Source organism: Drosophila montana, unplaced genomic scaffold, assembly GCF_035044405.1.
Source record: "Drosophila montana isolate Dmon_TW-CO22-7 unplaced genomic scaffold, ASM3504440v1 contig_2438_1, whole genome shotgun sequence".
Lineage (NCBI taxonomy): Eukaryota > Metazoa > Arthropoda > Insecta > Diptera > Drosophilidae > Drosophila > Drosophila montana.
The window spans coordinates 2856219-2871652 of NW_026997315.1; the positions used below are offsets into that span (position 1 = coordinate 2856219).

A 15434-nucleotide genomic window follows, 5' to 3' on the forward strand; every position below is an offset into this window, starting at 1 on the left:
TTTGTGCGCAACCCAAAACAAGTAAAGGGATAAGTTACAAAAAAACTTGTTCAGCCTAAAGTGTAAAAAAATATGTACAAAAGTAAATGTAAAAATTAAATGTAATAAGTAAATATAAAAAGAAATATACAAAAAAAATATTTAAAAAAATATGTAAATAAGTTAATACGAATTTATTATAGGAATCTTTTTTAAAAACGGAATTAATTTAAAGATTCTTAAAAATCTAAAAAAAAAATCCCAAGAAAAATTAAAATGTTTGAACAGTTTGAGCTAATTAATCTGTTTTATAAAATGAAATAAAAATTTAGAAATCCTTCAAAAAATAATGTTCAATTCAAAACCTTAAAATAAGACCATTAACGATAAGTTAAAAGCAAAAAATATTGTGCCAAAAATATAAAAGGAAAGGGAGAAGCACGGCTTTAAATTCAATGGCTGATGTTTAAGTATAAATTATAAATTAAGAATTGGTTTTTCTTACTCGAGTAGATTGAACATTAACTGTAGTAATTAACTAAAGAAAACTAGGTCTTAAAGACCGCAAACAACTAAAACTCTAAAAGTAGAATTTGTAGGATTAGTACAACTAACGATCGTAATTTTAAGTCCAAACTTCCATTTGTGTTCGCACCACATTGAAATCGTATTACGCCAAGCAAATTTTCGCTTCCTCTTTTGTTGTCACACACACACACACAGGCTGACATAGTGAATTTGTGTGGCAGGCACATCTGCAACCTGCAGCTAATAGCACTTTGTTTACGTTATTTGCTTGCAACTAAGTCCCTGTACTGGAAATGGACAAAAGAACAACTCGTTCGAACGAGCAGGGAGCAGCAGCAGCTTTCAGCTTAAGACGCATGCAACATGCCAGGAACGAGGGACAGTCCGAGCCGCCCGCAGGCCCCTATGCCACAGCTGTGGTGTGCATAATTGAAAGACCGTATTTCGATGAAGCACCAGAAATCAAATCTTATTTGGCAACAAAGTTGTTTTTTAGCGTTTGTCCATTCAAGGAATCAAGAATTAGAAGCAGCAAAAAAGGAAGCGCTTTCCAAATGGCATCCACACGGCGCACGGCGCTTGCGCATGTGCATGTGGAACGCATTCGTGTGCGTGTGGAACGCATGCGGCTGGTGCCGTTCTTAAGCGCCTGCTGCACACCAATTCGCTTCAGTACGTCGTCGGCTGGCCAAACAGACGGTGCTGCTCCCAAACGAGTTACGCGTTGTCGCGTTCGCTGTGTCTTCTATTTAACGGCATTTTGAATTGCAATTGAACATAAAAAAGGCGCGCAGCAAAAACAATTTTAAGCGTCAAACTAACTGTAAACGCGTTTGGCAAAAATTGATTGCGCCGCGTGGGCTTTAAAAGGAAAAAAAAATTAAAAGTACAAAAAGTGTTGTCTGCTTTTGGGCAGCGCGATTTTTGCTTGTGTGTGCGAGTGCTTGTGGCTTTTGACTCGTGGTTGATTAAAGCGCGCGCGTGATTAGTTCGGTGCATTTGTCTTGTGTGCAATCAGCTAATTGACAGGCAGCTCTTTATGCTTCCATTTTAGGTCCAATTCAAAGCGGGTAAGTGTACTGGGCCATAAGAATAGCCCTGAAAAGTACTTTTTAAACAAAGCTCTCAGTTGTTGACACAGAAGAAGTTGCCATGTGATTTGTTGTCCTTGGCTGTTGACATTTAGGTGGCACGCTTATTGGCTTCTGGCAACCCTGGCAGCCCTACACGCACATCGAAATCGAAATCATTTAGCAATTTGTAGCCACAGGACTCGAGTATGGCAAAGCATCCTTTTGTCTGTGTGTCTGTGACAGCCCCTTCAATAGCTTTTGTCATTTTCTGTCGTCTGTTTAATTTCACAATTCATTTCATGTCAAACGGCTTGTCAATGGCTCTGGCTTTGGTTGCCAGCCCCAACCTCAGTCACCATCCCAAAAAAAAGTTGTCGCCGTCAAGACGTTCGAATTTGATGTATTAACTGTTTGCCATTGGCTCGCATTGTGCTAGTCAATGACATAGAAAGAAACCCCAAAATTCTATAAATGTGTGTGCGTGTGTGACAACTCTGGACGCATAAATTGCTGCCGCTAAATTGACAGTTGAAGTGCCGATTTATCTGATAGGCCATGTTTTTTTTTATAGAATAACTTTATTGGCGTTGCTTGGCAGCTGATGCGGAAATTATGATATGTGACTTTATTTGGTCCGGGTTAACTGTGTGCATGGAAATACCAACACAAATATTCTTCAATTAGTTTTAACATTTACTGATATAAGACCAAATGTTTTTGTGTTCTTCCGTAAATGCGAAAATTCATACTACATTTGTACTTACCTTTTTACTCAAAGCTAAAAAATATTAAAATAAAAAATACACAAACGGAACTTAATATTTTTAAGTGCTTCATAACTTTTAAAACATTTTCTGGTCTATTCACAAAGAAAAGCAGCTGCGTATTTGTGGCTCCGGGAGCTTGCAGGCCCTTAAAGAAAATAGAAAAAATAAAATAGGTTGAAAGACACAAAATAATTTATATATACATTTTAGAAAAAAATTATAAAAAAAAATTAGATTAATGCAATTCCTCTAATGTTTTTCAAATGTGAAAATGCCCTTTCGGTCTGTTGAATTTCCTTTTTTTTTAATAGTTTGCAGTTCCCATTTAGCTTAAAAATTCGTTACTTGAGTCTTATTCTTTATAGATTGAAAAACCTTGTGATACGTTAAAAGAATATTAATAAAATAAGATAATAAAAAACCATATTAGGATCATTTGTATTATTAAACAAAATAATACAGCTACTTTTAAGAGTTAACCTTGCAACTGGCGATATTCAAGATAGTTTCGCAAATTGAATTTGCTCTCTTTGACTGATTTAATGCCTTTTTATGAAAACGAGCGATGGATTGAAAGCATGGAAAAGGAAATAGCATTTTTTAATGCCCCAAAATGTCAATGCTCAAAATAATAAAAAGCATTGGCCTTTCTTTCCAGTCAGGGCTTAAACTTGAAACTTGCTTTTTATTCGAGTTTGATGACTGGGTCACTTTAATAACTACTCACTGAGGACAGCAACTGAGCAATCCATTTGGGGCCATTTAAAAGCTACTGTGGTTAAGTTAAAAATATCCCAAAAAGAGACTAGAAGATTAATATAATATCAAACCAGTCTTGAAATAATAATAAAAGCATTGGCTTTTTAAAGTTGTTACCATTACGCAGAATACGATTAAATGGAATTTATTTTAAGTACTTTTGCCGTTTTAATGTAGGAAATTCATTTTAAGATCGCGTAGGGCAAATCTAATGCAAGTCCAGGTAAAATTGTCGCTGGTTCGATTCACAGTTTGAACCATTGAGTCTGATTTGCTATATCAATAGATCCACATTTTAGTTCGTTACAGTTCTGCACTTTAAATATAACAACATAAAAATTGAATCTTTACGACAAAACTTTTTTTTCGCATTTAAGAATAAATGTTGGAGTACTTGGCTTGATAATAATAAATTATTATTATCCCAAGCTAAAGAGATTGTGTTAGGCACAAACTATTTAAAAAAGTAAGCAATCGCTTTGTGAATATATTTTTTATTTAAAGTTCCACTCTTGGACATGGTCAATCAATAAGTTTGATGTATTTCCATTTTGCAATAGTTAAAGATACCGAATCGCACTTGAATCGACAATAAAATTATACACTGATTTGGGCAATATTGCTTCATATAATCAAATCGTAACTACAAATCAAATCCTAAACACAAACTGCGCTATTGACATCCCATTTAACATGATTTTAAGCTCAGCGAACTTTATCGAATTGCAATTGAAATCACAAATTTTGGCTTTCCGGCAGCGGTAACACACTAACCAGTTGGTTTGGGCTGTGCAGCTCCGTTGATCAATGGCCCTTAATTAATAATAATCTGATACGATTTGTGAGGTGCGCACGCACAAATGCACACAATAAAATCTGGCAGGCAAATGGCATATTAATTTACTGATATTACACATCTAGCCGGAACTGGCACTTTGAACTAGTTCAGCGGCTTTGGTTCTAAATGCAAATCTTTTGTGGCGGGGCACTTAACACCATGGTAAATTATATATATTTAATATGGGCTGCCTTTTCATTAGCCTGTCGGTGCTAATGGCTAATTGAGCTTATGGCCCAAAGCCGATTCCCTGGCTATAAACATACATCTAAACATAAGCCAATGTGAAGTACTAACAATACTTCAAACAATTTGCTTACCTACCCAAAAAGAAAAAGGAGATGTAGGAAATTGAGCGGGGCATATCTGGAATTTCTCGCAAGTTTGCGCCGCAACGCCTTCATCTGCTTTTCTTTTTTTTTTTTTTTTTGGGTGGATTTTTCTGGCTTTACTTTTGCTGACTGCTATTTTATGGTAGCCATTAAAGGAAATTGAATATAATTTTGTTTGCTAAGCTCTTCCATAAACTTGCCAAGTGCCTGGCGTTGCTGTATGATTTTTCTTTCTCTCTCTCCGACTGCTGCTTATTTTTCCGCTGCTGTTATGCAAGGTTTTTCATATTTTATTAAGTTCACGCCATAAAAAGGTCGACCAGGGCCAGTAGGGCCTAAGCGGCCTTAGTTTTAATGGTAGTGGGCGTGCGCTTGCTGCATTTCCTATGAGAGTTGGACGCCTGTCGGACAAGAGACGGGCGGTCATATCGCGATTCTATCGCATTCGCATCTTCCTAGGGAAAAAGACAGGTCACTTGCTGGGCCTAGGGATATGTTTTGATATAAGTATAGAAATACCATTTGTAATTGGAATAAAGTATCGCCTAGCAGATACATTAACGATAATAAAAAAATGTTGAAGTTCATAATTACGACTTCATATAATGCAAGTTTACTTTTACTTCCAGTACTATTTTATTTCGCCATAGTAGACTCTGCGAGTTCTTATCGCCAGGAAGATCAAAAAGCGATACGAAAATGTTTTAAATCGAGAGATGGGTAAAGTCGTGTGACTAAGGAGAAGTCAACACGCACTCAACTCTAACTCTAACTCCTGACCCAGCCCAATTCCGCCCCTTGTTACACGTCGCATAAATATGATTGAGAAATTTCAGATTTGAAGCTTTTGCGAGTCTCGGTTGACCCTTTGGGGATGTGCTTAAGTCCTGCCCCCTTCCAATCGCAGCACACACAAATGACTGATGAATGCTCGAGTGGGGTAGCCTAACACTTTACCCTAGACTTATCTCTGGCTTTCGGTGGGAAGGGGGGCAAATCTAGATAGATTTGCTTGTCAGCCGCAACGTAAGCTAGCCTATTTTATCTGCATATGTATGGATACTTATGTGTGTAACTGTTGACCATAGCAGCCGTTCAAGACACAGCGTCTTGGCACACTTTGCCAACCAATTTCATTATTTATTTAAGTTCGTAAAAGCAAACTTGCATATTGGCACTTGCTGTCGGCTTTTCTGGCTAGCTTGAGCAACTGAGAATGGGAATTTGAGAACGTGAAACTGAGAAATGGCAAAATAATAAATTGCTGTTGGTTTGCGGTTGTTTGTATTTTGTCTTAGTATTTGGTTTTGGGGCTTCGTCCCCGTCTGTCGTCACAATCGCCGTTGTTTGCCTATCTTTGGGTTAACTCCATTTGCGTGGCGTCATTTGTAGACGTTATCCCTGTTATCCTGATAGGTTTCGCAATCAAATGGAGAAACATTGTTTTCATTTAATTTAAATTTTGATGAATTGCTTGAGTTTTGAGTCTGCTCAATACCGCTCTCAAATTATTTTATTTTAATAGAATCATTTTGATGGATTAGTTGTTTACAGCAATTTTTTGTATTAACCAAGAAGAAATTATTTTATTTTTACGAATAACTACAATTTAAATGAAGAACTATTAAAATTGATTAAAATTACAGCAGGACTTGGATTATCGACCTGTCATGTAATTTGTTAAAGCAACGAACACACTTATATGGGTGTGTCTTTTATTGTTTGTCATACAAGCTTTGACCACGGTTTTCCTCCACTTTAAGCCTCCGTCTTAGTGCTAACTTTTGACCCAAAAGGAAGCCTCAGAGGTGTGTATTGATTGCCAGTCTGTTAATAAATCAGTTTGTCAGCTAGGCAGTCAATCAATCAGTCAGTCAGTCAATCATTCAGTCAGTCAGCCAGTGAGTCAGTCCGTGAGTCAGTCAGTGAGACAGTCAGTGAGTCAGTCAGCGAGTCAATCAGTCAGTCAGTAAGTCAGTCAGTCAGTCAGTCAGTCAAACAGTTAGTCATTCAGTCAGTCAGTCAGGCAGTCAGTCAGTCAGTCAGTCAGTCAGTCAGTCAGTCATTCAGTCAGTCAGTCAGCGAGTCAATCAGTCAGTCAGTGATTCAGTCAGTGAGTCAGTCAGCGAGTCAATCAGTCAGTCAGTAAGTCAGTCAGTCAGTCAAACAGTTAGTCATTCAGTCAGTCAGTCAGTCAGTCAGTCAGTTAGTCAGTCAGTCAGTCAATCAAACAGTTAGTCATTCAGTCAGTCAGTCACTCAGTCAATCCGTCAGGGAGTTCTTCAGTCAGTCAGAGTTTTAGTCAGTCAGTCAGATTGTCAGTCAGTCATTCAGTCAGTAATTTAGTCAGTCCGTCAGTCAGTAAGAACGAACTCTTTTATGTACAAAAAATATTAATTTAATTAAAATTTCTTTTATTATTATTTTTAGAATTTTTAATTTATCATAAATAATTTTTTGCTATCATTTTTTATTAAGTTTGTTTTTATTTTAGTTTGCTTTCCTTCAATTTTTTCCTACTCTAATTCCATTATTTTTTATTAATTAATTAATTACACATATATTTTTTTAATATTTTATATATATACATATAATTAAGATTTATATTTTATATGATTTTAGATTGTTATGATTTTAGATGATTTAAAATATTAAATGTATATATAGACTCTTATATCAAATGATTAGTTAACTTTGGATTCTTAAGTACTGCTCGGATTATTCCTTAATGCCTTTACAAGTCTGTTGCGCAGCTGAGAGAATGAGTCATTGTCGTGTCCTGTCATGTTGATATACCTTTGATAAGACAACATTCCTTATTGGCTGTGACGTGCCTGAGCAGCTTAAGCAAATGATTTTTGTTGATTTTCTTTGGCAAATGGCTCCGTCTACCTACGCAGATGCTTTTCATTTCGCATTTCGCATTTTCATTTGTAAATACGTTCTGCTAGAGATGAGGCAGCCAAAGCCATCAATCAATTGCCCAGATAATGTAGAAAGACATTGTTGGTGGCAAAAGGTGTGCTCGCCGTATTTGTTGTTAATGATGTTGTGGCTGTGCTTGGGGAGTGACTGCTCTGAGAGGTCAAAGGTGTATCTTGAGTATATAAATAAAACCGCGAAAACAGTTGCGGCTATGCTATAAAAATGTTATAATTAAGACAGATTCCCCCTTGAATTGACAGTTGACAGGACTTCTCTCGTGAGTGGCGGAAAACGAAAGGTATAATCCCAGTGACAGGTACGTTTTAAAAAAAAAATTGAGAAACGTTCCGAAACCTTTAAGGTTTAAGATTTTAAATTTAATTTTTAATATTGAGTGCGTTTAAAATTTATTGTTATACAAAAACAAAATTTTACTTTAAGAATAAAAGTTAAAATTCAAAATTTCAATTAGAAAATATTCGAATATTTAGCTACCAAAAAATATTAAAACAAGAAAGTAAGAAGTAGCTTCTGTACGCCGAAGATTTAATACACTTGTAAACATTTTCCTTTTGCAGACATGTGAGAATGTTGAAGCTTGTAAATGGTGAGTTTCATGAAAATATCTTGGAAAACAGAATATTTTGCCATATAAGTGCGTAATTTGCGACCGATATTTTCTATATGATGTAGTGATCCGATGTTGATAGGATTTTTCATACATAAAAGGAGCATAGTGCAATCAATAAATGTCGAGTTTGGTCAATATATCTTTACCGATCTCTCCTATGGCAGCTTTATGATATAATGGTCTGACCCGGCCGGTTTCGCTCAATGTACTGCTTGCAACAGAGAGACTATGCAAAGTTTCAAAACGAATACTTTGAAACTGTGAGACTAGTTTGCTTGGAAACGGCCAGATGGACAGACGGACGGACGGTCAGACGAAATTGGCTGTATCAACTCGGCTGTTGATGCTTTTGAAAGAATATATATACTATATGGGGCTGGAGATGTCTGCTTCTATGCGTTACACATTTATGACAAAATTATTATATTATTTAGAAGGGTATAAAAATTAAATTTAAATTTAATTTTTACTAATGGAAATATTTGCTTTTGGTATTTTTATTGTAGAATAAGCAATTTTGTAAGGAATAAGTTTTGTTTTATTTTGAATCTGTATATTGCTTGCATTAAACTCATAAATGGAAAGTAATAATTGTAAATTGAAAATGAATGTTAATTTTTTTTTCTTACGAAAACAACTCTGTTTTGTTTTTTTATCTTGTATTTATTATTTTTGAGCAATATATTTCCAATGTTCCGAGTCAAAATCGGCAGGGCATAAATTATTTACATTTGCGCTAGACTTTCGAGTTTCTATCTAGGCAAATTATATAGTTGATATCTAAAAATATATACAATCTGATAAAAATCTATATTTTTCAACGAGAACTGACTAAGAACTTAAGAACAAATCTCAAAAAAAAAAAGCATAGAAACGTTTCATAGTTCAGGCACATTGCGTATACGACATGCTCTGCATATTGAGGTTAAATGTTCTAAACATTTCCGGTTTGATGCACGCTGGAATGTTTATGCTGATTGTTGTAACTTTTCGACGCGAAACAACAGTTTCTGAAGACGTTTAATGATGCTTTTAGATGCGGCTCTTCTGCTGCTGTTGCTGCTGCTGTTCCTGTTTATGCGTTATGTAGTAGAAATTATGCCAAAATGCCTAAAGACAAAACCAACTGCCAGAACATAAACACACACACACAGTCACAAAAATCTACTGCTTGTTGCTTGTTTATAACTAGGCATAGTTTAGGGCTGTGAGCGTTAGTGGGCTTGGCTGTGTGTGTGTGTGCGTGGCGCAGTTTGGCTTTTATAGTTAGTGGCAACAATTTTGGCCAAGTTTATGTGCGCTCGCAGCCAGAAAGATGCACAAACGATAAATTTAACACAACTTGACTGAAAGTTTAGCCATTTAGATTGAAAGATCTCAAAGCCTGTGACTAGAAATATTTGTGACTTTTTTTTGTTTTTGTTACAAGCCAGAAAAAGGGTAAACCGCGCCGCCGGCTAAGCCACAGTAGCTGCTCGAAATGACAGCCACAGGCGGCAACAGTTTATGATCGTGCTTATAATTTGGTATTGTCCTTACATAATTAACCAGCCACATTTAAAGTTTACCAGCTAAGTGCCGGCTCTCAGCCAACTACACGTGTTGAACAAGTTCATAAACCTCAACTAAACCCAGCTATGCGAGCTGCGCTTTACATATATACCTATATCCCTTTTTGTTGTTGTTACTTCTCGTAGAGCTGGCACCAAATTGGCGCGACATCCGGTGACATTTCTTCAAGCATTGCTGCCTTTTTTGTCTGTGCCTGCCTGCCTGCCACACAGCTCCTGCTTGCCTGTCTGTTTTGTGGCCGACGCACAGCATGTCAGCTGCCACATCACGCGGCACAGTGTGGGCGTTGAGCTTATTAAAAGCAAATAGCTTGAGTGCTTGTTGATAGGCAGAGTCCTTAAAAATTTATTCATTTCGTATTTATTCAGGTAATCCTGGAATTTATATCATTTGCTGCTCCTTGTTGTGGCTGTTACGAATTACTGATGACCGATTTTCATACATTAAGCGGAATTCCGGAAAAAAAGCTCAAAGCTGAACTTCGGATATGTTGCAGATATGCGCAATTACATACATATATTTAATATATAAATGGTGTGAATGAAAAAAAAAAAAACTTTGTTTTACAATTAAGCACATCATTTTAATCCGAGGTAAATATTGTTTCTTTATATTTAGTAAACAGTTCTAAAATAAATCGTAACTAGTTCACAAATGGCTCGAAAATGATTTTGTCAAAGAATAGATTATGAACGGATCATAGGAATTTCATGTATTTTCTCTGAATATTCCATAAATCGTTCAAAACTAGCTCAAAAATGGTTCTCAAATGGTTCACAATAGGTAAAACAATTGATAAAAAATTGTTATATAGTTCATACATACTTAAATCAAATGTTTCATATAAATCTTTCGAATAGGGTCAATAATTGGTTGATAAATAGTAAGCAAATGGTTCAATATAAGTTCTTAAGTTATTCACATCGGTTTACGCTTTGTAGAGAGTGTAGAAATAAGGAATATAAGATTGAAATTCAACTTTATTTAATTGTATGTTATGGTAATATTCCAAGAGAGACAAAGAAAGAAAATTTGGTATGACAATAGGCGATATGAACTTGAATAGTTAACAGCTAACGAACGATCTAGTTCTCATTAGTAGTTTCCATTCGAAACTTTATCAAATGCTTATCGACGCTTTTTACGCTTTGCTTTCAGCAACTTCCAATTGGTCTAAAATATATAAATTTATTGTCATTGAAAACTTTTCTAACTACTTGAACCACTGTGCACCTGAATGACAGTCAACCATTGTGTTGTCAGCTTTTGCAGCGCTTGCCCTTTCATTGTGCTACCAATCCCCTTCCGCCCCCGCCTCCACCTTAACTATTCCACCTAGCCTACTCTTCACTCTTCAGAACGTTCTCAACTGTTGGCCTAATGTCTATTTGGATTCTTGGCACGGCAGGGCTTGTGCAAAAAAAGAAAACTTATCGTACAACTTTTGCAAAAGTTGTCAAGATTTTTGTCGTTTGTTTCTGCTCGTCATTTGCAGCGCCCGGCTAAAATAATTATTTATAGCTTAAAAGCAAAAGATAGACGTGAAAAAAATAGCAACAGCAGTCGGCAAAGAGGCCCAAATAAACAAAAGTTACCCAATACGGCAAATTGTAACATGCGAATTCCTCAATTTGCATATTTATATTAAATTTTTATGCTTTAATTGGCACTGTGAGTAGATCATAAAAATATTATAGTACAGTTTGCCACATATATGTGGATAAAACACGGCAAATCAATGGCTGAAGTGCGACGTGGCCCACTTGAGTGCAACAATAATAAACGCTTCGCTCGAGTGAGGCAATCGACAGACTTTACTTGGGTTTCGCTAGTGTATTTTGTCTGTCTCCGCCTGTCTGTCTGTGTGTCCGTGTCTGTCATTGACAGACAGACAGTCATAAATATGGAAACCCATAAAAAAATAACAGCCAAGCCAGCCCGAAAACTATGTGTAGTACATATGCCAGGACAACAACTCAGACCATCCGCCCATCGACATAACAATCGTCAGGATTGTGTTTTTGTGGCTCCTTTTTTTTTTTAATTTTTTTTTTTTTGCTTTGTCCAGGCAACGTTTGATGAAATGTCTTCCGAATGTCTGCAATGTCTGTTATGTCTGGCATTTTGGTCTTGTTGCCCGTCTTAACTTGGCCACTTCATTCAAGCGTGTGAAATGTGCGCTGCCCAACCCTTGTCTCTCATTTAATTAATTTAATTTCATTGCTCATTTGCATGAAAACTTAAAACGTTTTGAATAAATTTCATTGTTTTAATAATTTTGCTTTAATTTCAGATAGTTTACGTTAAGATGTTATAATTTTGCTTACAAAGAATTTTCCGTTTTAGGTCAAGTACTTTTTGCTTTTTAGCTTGAACTTACATATTCAATATTAGTTTTGAGCTTACTTTAAATATTCGATAACAAAGTTTCATAAGCTTCAAATAATTTAATTTTCTTGCTTGAACTTTCATATTCAACATTAATTTACAGCTTACTTTAAATATTCGAAATTGAAAGCTTCATGAGCTTCGAAGGTTTCAATATTTTTGCTTGAACTTATATATTCAAAGTTAGTTTATAATTTACCTTAAATATTTTAAATTTAAAAATCGTTCATCAATCAACTATTTTTAGTTGTTATAATTCCATGAAATATTTATCTACAAATATATAGTATATATAAGTATTTAAATATATAAAAATTTCAATATATATATATATATATATATGTATATATAAATACACAAATATATAAATATATGTAGATAGATTCTAATTTGTTAAAGAAATATTGAAAAAGTTGTTTGTGTATTTTAAAGTTTAAATTAAAGCAGTTTATATATTTCAATTTGTTCTTAATTCCTTTCAGCAACATATTAATTAAGACTAATTATTTAATAATTAATTTTTTATTTGCTCTCCTATTTTCAACAAGTTCCAAGCAATTGTCTAGTCGTTAATGAAATGCAAATTTCAACAATTGCTATTTGCATTAAATTGTAAAATGTCTTATGAACACGTTTATGGCACTTTTGCGACAATTGCTTGAAGTAATCTAAAAGCTGACTGGCTGCTTTATACGACTATAGCCAGCCTGGCTGGGTACACAGTTGTGGCCTATAAACTTGGCCAGTAAATTTTTACAACAATGCATTTTTTTGTGCGTGTTTTTCGGTTTACCGTCTGGAATGCATCCCGCGGCTGTCATTTTGGTAGCGAGAAAAAAGGAATACAGCTAAATGCTATTCAAATTAAATCACCTGCAATCTGTTCGGAGAGCACAACAAAAAATGGGCGCTAATTTATTTAAATAATTTAAAAACTTCCCTTCAAAAGAAGACAAACAATGTGAAGTAATGGCAGCTGCGTCTAGTCTTAAGATAACAATTGAGCAGCAGGCGCAGGCCCAGGGCGGACAAAGCGTTTCACTCCACAAAAGGCCAAAAGTTAATGTGTGCCTAAGTAGCGAGCTTGGCGACCCCACACACACACACACACACACCCACGCACACACACTGGCTTACACACACCCAAACGCTTGACGGTCACCCATTAAAGTTGGCCCATTTCGTTGGCCAACTGAATTTTTGGCTGCCTTCCGCTGGCAGCCACCACATGGCCAAATGGCGCACATCCGACGACTGCGTTTTGGCCGTGTTGCTTGCCTTTTGTTTGCGGCGACTGTGTTGATTACTTTGGGGAAATGTGCGTGAAAGGTAACGGTGCGTACCTGTCCTGTCATTTACCGTTTTGCTGTTTGCCAACGCGCCGCTTGCCGCTTGCCGATGCCAAAGCCTGGCGACTGATTTATTTGCCTTGCCACAGGATGTGGCTGTTGTTCTTTTGTGTTTTTGTGGCCGACTCTCTTGCACTACACTGGTTTTCTGGGCCATAAACAGCTCGCTATGATTTTAAGCTATTATTTCATGGCCATAAATCTGGTATTCAATAATGCTCAGACATCACGTTAATCATAATCTTGCCTTTATTTGTCTTAAGCGGAATTCGACAGTAGGCTTAAACGAACCGTATAATATTAGATTTGATAAGTTATTAAGTTAGGAGAAGTTGTGATAAAGAACTGTCCTTTCAAGGAATTTCATGTATGTTCTTCCCTTTTGTTCCTCACCAGGTGAGTTATGAGGAAAATGGTCACAATTGGGCTGAACTGCTGCCAATTGGCTAATAACTTTTAGGTCTCCCAAGAGTGGAAAAGCGAGAAAATAGAGTAAAGTGAGGGAATTAACAAGGAGATTGAGATAAGCAAATATATATGGAATGTGCTTGATGCAATTGAAAATATGGGAATCCACATTAAAGTGATTTCGGGGGAGAATCGCAAAATTGACATATCGATCAGCTTAAGATCTTAAGTGATTAACTAAAGCGATTGAACCCCTTTGAAGATTGATAAAATTGATGTTGATCCGGCCACTTGGCACTCTGTCAATCAAAAAACCTACAAGAAATAAGAATCTTACTGTAAGAATCTTACAATCTTACAATAAGAATCTTACTGTCCCCACTTTACAGTCCATTGCTCTTAAAAAAGGATCGCGTCGACTTGAAAGAATTTAAAGAAAAAACAAGAAACATATCAGAAAAGAATGCTGTTTTCTAATATCTACTGAAGGTTAAGAAAGAAAACACAATCCTTTCTGCAGGAGCTCCATTCTACGTGCGTAACAGGATTTTTCACAGCTAGCGCTATGGCTAGCCCGTCCCATCAAGAGACTAAGGAGGAGAAGTCTTGCCCAGATACTACTCCCCAACTCCAGCAACCACGCCCAACCACCTCCAGGGCGATTAGGGCACCGCCCCTCAGATTAATAGATAGATTAATTATAGAAACAAAATTTAAATCACATAACCCAATATAACGAATCCTTAAACAAGCTTTTATATGGTTAAAAATTAAATCGATTTCATAAAAAACCACCAAAAATGTTATTTGTAATAAATTATTTTTCCAGAGCAGCAGCAAATATTTATCAAAAGCATAAATCCACGCATTGCTTATGGGTAAATTAAATTAAACGAACATATCGTAAATTCATGATTACCGTCTGATTTAAAGGTATTACCTTCTGTGGCTGCACCCAAATCGCCAATGAATATATTCGAATTTTAACATTCATATGAGTGCAAATTGCATTCGCTTTGATTCGATAATGGACGCGTGTGTTTCCGAGATTGGGTATTTAATATATATTTTAATTAAGTATACGCAGCGTGGACGCGGTCATAATATCGCATTATGTTTGATTTATACTGAATAACAATGAAATTAAGCGCACACTGCCAACAGAAGGGAATTGCGGCGTGGGGGCCGGGTTGGCATTTTCAAGCGTCCACTTGAATAAAATGCACAAAGAGTTGTGTTTTCAACATTTGCCCATTAAAAACTCATTAACAAGACACAATGGCTTGACAAATAACTCGAAATGCATTCACTTCCGCTTTGCCAGCAATAAACACACACACACACACATGCATAGTGTATGTAGTGTGTGATATATTTACCGTTAAATTCGCATATTGCGCATACGCCGTGTGATCATGTCAGCGTATGTGAGCACCGTTTTATGCACTTTTAAACGCATTTTATCAGCGCAATTACGTGGACGGACGAACATACAAGCTGCTGACAAATACACTCAACTCGGCCGTCAACGGTTGACAGCCACATTAATTTGACAGCCAAAAAGTTGAAAGCCAAGGGAAAAGTATGCAAGGCAAACAAAGAAAAAGGGAATTAAAAAATTTTTGGAATAATGTAAGCTTAAAGTGACGGACGGCGAGATACCCTGTAGGTAAATATTGGAATCCTAAAAGTGTGATTACATTTTCTACCCACGCATATTGTAATATAAGGAAGAGTTATTTTGAATATGAAGTAAATAAAATATACAAAATTCTTATAATTAAATACAATATTTTTATGTTTGAGGTTCCCTAAAGAGAATGTATTACAAATCTCAGTTTTTTTACCTACAGCTCAGCTTACTTATAGTTAATCTTAAATTGAA

General features: G+C 36.1%; 1 protein-coding gene across 2 annotated transcripts in view; it reads left to right on the forward strand.

Annotated features, from left to right (window-relative positions):
- Positions 1–1197: 1197 nt before the first annotated feature.
- The window catches only part of LOC135428005 (maternal protein pumilio), a 61872-nt gene continuing 47635 nt past the window's right edge, over positions 1198–15434 (forward strand). For both annotated transcript variants that reach the window (XM_064681792.1, XM_064681793.1), the window contains exon 1: positions 1198–1577. The gene's annotated coding sequence lies outside the window, so the exon portion shown is untranslated. The remainder of the gene's footprint in view (positions 1578–15434) is intronic.